The following is an 8,217-nucleotide window of genomic DNA, read 5'->3' on the forward strand; positions in this document are numbered from 1 at the left end:
TCACCATGTGCATTGCTTTTTCTTCAACTAAGGGTATTTAAAAAATGAAGCAAAATAAATAATGGAAGTAAATTGTAATGTTGTTTAAATTTCTATCCTCTATCTGAATCATGAAAGAAAGATTTTGGGTTTAGTGGCCCTTTAAAGGGCCACTAAACCCAAAATCTTTCTTTCATGATTCAGATAGAACATACAAATGTAAAAAACATTACAATTTACTTCTATTATTTATTTTGCTTAATTTTTTTAGATATCCTTATTTGAAGAAAAAGCAATGCACATGGGTGAGCCAATCACATGAGGCTTCTATGTGCAGCAACCAATCAGCAGCTACTGAGCATATCTAGATATGCTTTTCAGCAAAGAATATCAAGAGAATAAAACAAATTAGATAATAGAAGTAAATTAGAAAGATGCTTAAAAAATGTATTATCTTTCTAAATCATGAAAGAAAAAATGTGGGTATCATGGCCCTTTAAAGTGAATGTCAATTTTCATATGTAAGTGCCCGTTTTTAAAAAAAAAAAAAAAAAAATATTAAAAACAGGGGCACTTTCATTCATGAAAATTGACATAGCACCGTATTTTAAAAATACTTACCTTGCTCTTCTGAAACGCTGGATCGCCGTTCTGAAACGATGCCCCGCCTGCTTCTTCCTGGTTTACTTACCCAGCAATGACGAAACCGGCTTCCTCCAATCATGGCATTGCCTCAGGCAATGATTACCCCGGGGGAAAGCCGTGATTGGAGGATGCCGGAATCGTCATTGCCGACGTATGAAGAGGCTTGCGACGGGATGGTGAAGCACTGGACCGGCTTCAAGAAGAAAAGGTAAGTATATTTAAAAAAACGGCTGAAATGTCAATTTTCATGAATGAAAGTGCCCTTGTTTTTAATTATTTTTTTTTTTTTAAAAACCGGGCACTTTCACATGAAAAATTGACCTTCACTTTAAAGTCTGGTCAATTTTACTCTCTTCAAAACCAAACTTTTTCTTGGCCCATGATTTTACAGCAGATATATTATCTGTCCATCGGTACACTGCTTCTTTGGCTACTTTATTGTCATTCTCATTTCTTTAATAACATCTGGGTCATTTGTATTTCTCTAGTTCTATCTTGCCAGCTCCTTTGCCATTATTGATCATTCCCAGGTATCTTGGCGTTCAACTTTTGCTTTTTTAACACTTTGCTGCAAGGACTTTTTTTTCTGGTTAGCTTCTGTGAACTGACTCTCCAAAGTCTCTAGTTTTTGTTAACAGGCATGTAGAGCCTTGCTAGGAAAAGCCCCCAAAATAATTGGATGTTCCAATTTGATCTGTGTCCACCATTACCTTCTTTACAGAAATGGATGTAATTCCTTTTTCTTTGAGTGCAATTTTCTCCAAATCTTTTAATTGGAATTAATCTTTAGTCTCAAAAAATATTTCCATCATCCAATCTCTTTCTTCCACACTAAGACCTCTTTGTTTAGACATGTTGCTAACTGTCACTTGATCCTTAACCCAGGTTTAAGATCCTTTTTTGAATGTACTTCAAATCGACGTCACTCTCTTGGGATCCTTTGTTAAAAGAATACCTAGGTAAGCTCAGGAGCAGCAATGCATTACCAGCAGCTAGCTGCTGATTGGTGGCTGCACACATTTATTTTTTTGTTGTCACTGGCTCGTCAGATGTCTTCACTTATGTCCCATTAGTAGACTGTTGTTCTCGAGTTGACTTAAAAAGAACATTCCAGCCAAAAATGGAATCCACTTGGATGCATTTCAGTTTTAAACAGAAGCATTTGTGTAATATACATGTATTAGCAAAAATGCTTCTAATAAAAGTTATAGCTGTTTCAAGAGTGTATTTGAGTATGCTACGTGCACCAGCATTTTAAACACAGTACTTGCTCAGAGAGCCTATGGTGTTTGCACTATCTGGTAATGACTCAATTTGTTAATGACATACATGATACAAAACATACATGATACAAGCCCCACTGGTACTCTGGGCAGCTGCAGTATTTAGAATGCTGGTGCACTGAGAATATCTAGCTATGCTTCACATGCACGGAAAAATGTTAACACTAAAACAGTGATAACTTTTACTAGAAGCATTTTTGCTAATACATGTATATTGCAAATATGTTTCTATTCAAAAATGTAATTAATCTATGTGCATTTAAATTTTGACCAGAATATACCATTAAGTAGACAAGCAATAGTGCAATAATAAAGTGCTGTAACACATAAGTATTGAGCCTGCAACATTCTACAAAGTAATTGTTTGGGTAAGAACATAAGGGGCGAGATTACATATACAGCGCAGGCTTCAGCACAACTGCTGAAACCTGCGCCGCCCATAATTTCACCTCGCACATCAGGGTATTACATAAACCCCGCCTCGGCTTGAGTAATTACTGTTGGGCATATCACTCCTGGCCAGCAGGAGGCACCACAGTTAAACTGCTAAGTATCACTCCCTTACCCACAACTCCCAGTCATTCAACCAAAGGGGAATGGAGAAAAATAAGTAACACAAGGTGTAGAGGTGCCTGAGGTTATAGTCAAAAGAACAACTGTCTTAAAATAAAGGGTGGGGCCATGAACTCACCATATCCGGAAATAAATAAATTTATCAAGTAAGCATAAATTTTGTTTTTCTTTCCTAAGATATGGTGTTGGGTACCAATACCCAAGCTAGAGGACACAGATAAATAGGGAGGGACAAGACAGGCAGTCCTAAACAGAAGGCACCACCGCTTGAAAAACCTTTCTCCCAAAAGAAACCTCAGCCGATGCAAAAGTATCAAATTTGTAAAAGTTGGAAAAAATATATAGGGAAGACCAAGTTGCAGCCTTGCAAATTTGTTTCAGAGAAGCATAATTTTTGAAAGCCCAAGAAGAGGAAACAGCTCTTGTGGAATGAGTCGTAATTCTCTCAGGAGGCTCATAAGCCAAATGAATTATACTTTGTGACCAAAAAGCAGTATCTTTCTAACCTTTACGTTTCCCAGAGAAACAGACAAAGAGGGCAGAGGACTGGCGAAAATCCTTAGTCGCCTGTAAGTAGAATTTAAGAGCATGTACAACATCCAAATTGTGTAACAAACGTTCTTTGGAAGAAGAAGGATTAGGACACAGAGAAGGAACAACAATTTCCTGGTTGATATTTCTATTAGAAACAACCTTAGGAAGGAAACCTAACTTAGTACGAAGAACCGCCTTATCGGCATGGAAAATAAGATAAGGGGAATCACACTGCAGAGCTGAGAGTTCCGAGACTCTTCGAGCAGAAGAGATAGCAACAAGAAACAAAATCTTCCAAGATAACAACTTAATGTCTATGGAATGCAAAGGCTCAAATAGAGCCAGCTGTAAAACTTTAAGAACAAGGTTAAGGCTCCAAGGAGGAGCAACAGACTTAAAGACAGGCCTGAGATCGACTGAGGCCTGACAAAAAGATTGCACATCTTGCACATCCGCCAAACGTTTATGTAGTAAAACTGATAAAGCAGAAATCTCACCCTTCCAGGCCTTCCTGAAGAAAAGATAAATTTCTAGGAATTCTAATTCTACTTCAAGAGTAGCCCTTGGATTCACACCAATAAAGATATTTACGCCATATCTTATGGTAAATCTTTCTAGTAACAGGCTTGCGAGCCTGGATCATGGTCTCAATGACCGACTCAGAAAAACCACGCTTAGACAGAATTAAGCGTTCAATCTCCAAGCAGTCAGATTCAGAGAAACAAGATTTGGATGAAGGAAGGGACCCTGAATCAGGGGTCCTTCCTCAGAGGTAGTCTCCAAGGTGGGAGAGATGACATCTCCACTAGGTCTGCAAATCAGATCCTGCAAGGCCACGCAGGGGCTATTAGAATAACCAACGCCCCCTCCTGTTTGATACGAGCAATGACTCATGGAAGGAGAGCAAACGGAGGAAACAGGTATATGCCAACCTGAAAACCCAAGGAACCGCCAGAGCATCTATCAGAATGGCTTGCGGATCTCTTGACCTTGAACGGTACCTTGGAAGCTTGACGTTCTGATGGGACACTATCAGATCTAACTCCGGCACCCCCCATTTGAAGACTAAGCTGGAAAACACCTCCGGGTGGAGTTCCCACTCCCCAGGATGAAAAGTCTGTCTGCTCAGAAAATCCGCTTCCCAGTTGTCTACTCCTGGAATGTGGATGCAGATAGAGAGCAATTGTGGGGCTCTGCCCACCGAAGGATCTGAGTAACCTCCTTCATGGCTAAGGAACTCTGAGTTCCTCCCTGGTGATTGATGTAAGCCACAGAGGTTATGTTGTCTGACTGGAACCTGATAAACTGGGCTGAGGACAACTGAGGCCAAGCCAATAGAGCATTGTAAATCGCCCTCAACTCCAAGATGTTGATGGGAAGAGCAGACTCCTCTCGAGTCCAAAGGCCCTGTACTTTTAACAAGTTTCATGGTCCGTATCCGTGGTCACGATCACCCAGAAAGGTCTCAGAAAGAATGTGCCCTGAGACAGATGACCTGAGAAATCCACCATGGGAGAGAATCCCTTGACAACTGATCTAACTCTATTCTCTGAGATAGATCCGCATGGTCGCCATTCCATTGTCTGAGCTTGCACAACTGGAGAGCTCTCAAATGGAATCGAGCAAAAAGAATTATGTTCATGGAAGCCACCATCAGATCGATTACCTAAGAACACTACTCTTGTAGCAGCTTTTTTTAAGATTCACATTCCATTCGTGGGAACAAAGAAAAGACATTTTGCTTGTTGAAAAGATGGCGCCTGAACCAATATGTCGTCCAGGTAGAGTGCCACAGCAATTCCACGAGAACAGATCACTGGCAAAGGAGCCCCCAGAACCTTTGAAAAAATTATGGGAGCCGTGGCTAGACCAAATGGAAGAGCCACGAACTGGAAATGTTTGTCCAGAAAGGCAAATCTCAGGAATCTGTGATGGTCCCTATGAATAGGAGCATGAAGATACGCATCCTTTAGGTCTATGGCTGTCATGAACTAACCCTCTTTTACTAAAGGAAAAAAGTAAATTTATGCTTATCTGATAAATTAATTTCTTCTATGGTACGACAAGTCCACGCATTCATCCATTACTTGTGGGATATTATCCTCCTAACAGGAAGTGGCAAAGAGCACCACAGCAGAGCTGTCTATATAGCTCCTCCCTTAACTCCACCCCCCAGTCATTCGACCGAAGGTAGAGGAAGAAAATGGAGGAACTAAAAGGTGCAGAGGTGACTGAAGTTTAAATCAAAAAAATATAATCTGTCTTAAAATGACAGGGCGGGCCGTGGACTCGTCGTACCATAGAAGAAATTAATTTATCAGGTAAGCATAAATTTACTTTTCTTCTATAAGGTACGACGAGTACACAGATTCATCCTTTACATGTGGGATACAATACCAAAGCTATAGGACACAGATGAATGGGAGGGACAAGACAGATTCCTAAACAGAAGGCACCACTGCTTGAAGAACTTTTCTCCCAAAAATAGCCTCCGAAGAAGCAAAATTATCAAATTTGTAAAATTTGGAAAAGGTATGAAGTGAAGACCAAGTCGCAGCCTTATAAATCTGTTCAACAGAAGCATCATTTTTAAAAGCCCATGTGGAAGCCACCACTCTAGTAGGGTGAGCTGTAATTCTTTAAGGAGGCTGCTGTCCAGCAGTCTAGTATGCCAAACAGATGATGCTTTTCAGCCAAAAAGAAAGAGGTAGCCGTAGCTTTTGACCTCTATGCTTTCCAGAATAGACAACAAACAGAGAAGATGTTTGACAGAAATCTTTGGTCGCTTGCAAGTAAAACTTCAAAGCACGAACCACGTCCAAGTTGTGCAACAGACGCTCCTTCTTAGAGGAAGGATTAGGACACAGGGAAGGAACAACAATTTCCTGGTTAATATTCTTATTAGTAACAACCTTAGGAAGAAATCCAGGTTTGGTACGCAAAACCACCTTATCAGAATGAAAAACAAGATAAGGCGAGTCGCATTGCAATGCAGATAGTTCAGAAACTCTTCGAGCCGAAGAGATAGCAACTAAAAACAGAACTTTCCAAGATAGAAGCTTAATATCTATGGAATGCATAGGTTCAAACGGAACCCCTTGAAGAACTTTAAGAACTAAATTCAAACTCCATGGCGGAGCAACAGGTTTAAACACAGGCTTGATTCTAACTAAAGACTGACAAAACGACTGAACGTCTGGAACACCTGCCAGACGCTTGAGCAGTAAAATTGACAAAGCAGATATTTGTCCCTTTAGGGAAGTAGCTGATAACCCCTTCTCCAATCCTTCTTGGAGAAAGGACAAAATCCTAGGAATCCTGATCTTACTCCATGAGTAGCCTTTGGATTCACACCAATAAAGATATTTACGCCATATCTTATGATAAATCTTCCTAATGACAGGCTTTTGAGCCTGAATCAAGGTATCTATGACCGACTCAGAGAATCCCCGCTTGGATAAAATCAAGCGTTCAATCTCCAGGCAGTCAGCTGCAGAGAAACTAGATTTGGATGCTGGTACGGACCTTGAATGAGAAGGTTCCGTCTCAGTGGTAGTGTCCATGGTGGTAGGGATGACATGTCCACCAGGTCTGCATACCAAGTCCTGCGTGGCCACGCAGGTGCTATCAAAATCACCGAACCTCTCTCCTGTTTGATTCTGGCAATCAGACGAGGGAGGAGAGGAAATGGTGGAAACACATAAGCCAGGTTGAACGACCAAGGTACTGCTAGAGCACCGTAACATGGAAGTTTGACGCCATCAGATCGATGAATCAATTGTGCAAACACCTCCGGATGGAGTCCCCACTCCCCCGGATGAAAAGTCTGACGATTTAGAAAATCCGCTTCCCAGTTCTCCACTCCTGGGATATAGATTGCTGATAGATGGCAAGAGTGAGTCTCTGCCCATCAAATTATATTGGTAACCTCTATCATCGCTAGAGAACTCTTTGTTCCCCTCTGATGATTGATATATGCTACAGTCGTGATATTGTCCGACTGGAATCTTATGAATCTCGCCGAAGCCAGCTGAGGCCATGCCTGAAGCGCGTTGAATATCACTCTCAATTCTAGAATATTTATCGGGAGGAGAGCCTCCTCCTGAGTCCACACTCCCTGTGCTTTCAGGGAATTCCAGACTGCACCCCAGCCCAATAGGCTGGCGTCTGTCGTCACTATGACCCATGCTGGCCTGCAGAAACACAGGACAGATGATCCTGTGACAACCACCAAAGAAGAGAGTCTCTGGTCTTGAGATCCAGATTTATCTGAGGAGATAAATTTGCATAATCCCCATTCCACTGTTTGAGCATGCATAGTTGCAGTGGTCTGAGATGCAAGCGAGCAAACAGAACTATGTCCATTGCCGCTACCATTAGTCCGATTACCTCCATACACTGAGCCACTGACGGCCGAGGAATGGAATGAAGAGCTCGTCAGGTGGTTAAAATCTTTGATTTCCTGACCTCCGACAAAAATTTTTTCATGTCTACCGAATCTATCAGAGTTCCCAGGAAAGGAACTCTTGTGAGAGGAGTAAGTGAACTCTTTTTTACGTTCACCTTCCACCTGTGAGATCTTAGAAAAGCCAACACGATGTCCGTGTGAGATTTGGCTAGTTGATAAGTTGACGCCTGAATTAAGATATTGTCCAGATAAGGTGCCACTTCTATGCCCCGCGGCCTTAGGACCGCCAGAAGGGACCCTAGCACCTTTGTGAAAATTCTGGGAGCTGTGGCCAACCCGAAGGGAAGAGCCACAAACTGGTAATGCTTGTCCAGAAAGGCAAACCTGAGAAACTGATGATGATCTTTGTGGATAGGGATGTGCAGATATGCATCCTTTAAATCCACGGTGGTCATATATTGACCCTCCTGGATCATTGGTAAAATAGTCCGAATGGTCTTCATCTTGAAGGATGGGACTCTGAGGAATTTGTTTAGGATCTTGAGATCTAAAATTGGTCTGAAGGTTCCCTCTTTTTTGGGAACCACAAACAGATTGGAGTAGAACCCCTGCCCCTGTTCTGCTTTCGGAACTGGGCGGATTACTCCCATGGTATATAGGTCTTCTACACAGCGTAAGAACGCCTCTCTTTTTGTCTGGTTTACAGACAATCGAGAAAGATGGAATCTCCCCCTTGGAGGGGAATCTTTGAAGTCTAGAAGATACCCCTGGGTCACAATTTCTAAAGCCCAGGAG

General features: G+C 41.8%; 1 pseudogene; it reads right to left on the minus strand.

Moving 5' to 3' along the window:
* Positions 1 to 947: 947 nt before the first annotated feature.
* Positions 948 to 1,478, minus strand: LOC128660780 (meiotic nuclear division protein 1 homolog; annotated as a pseudogene).
* Between the last annotated feature and the right edge of the window lie 6,739 nt (positions 1,479 to 8,217).

This window comes from Bombina bombina, chromosome 1 (assembly GCF_027579735.1).
Source record: "Bombina bombina isolate aBomBom1 chromosome 1, aBomBom1.pri, whole genome shotgun sequence".
Taxonomy (NCBI): domain Eukaryota; kingdom Metazoa; phylum Chordata; class Amphibia; order Anura; family Bombinatoridae; genus Bombina; species Bombina bombina.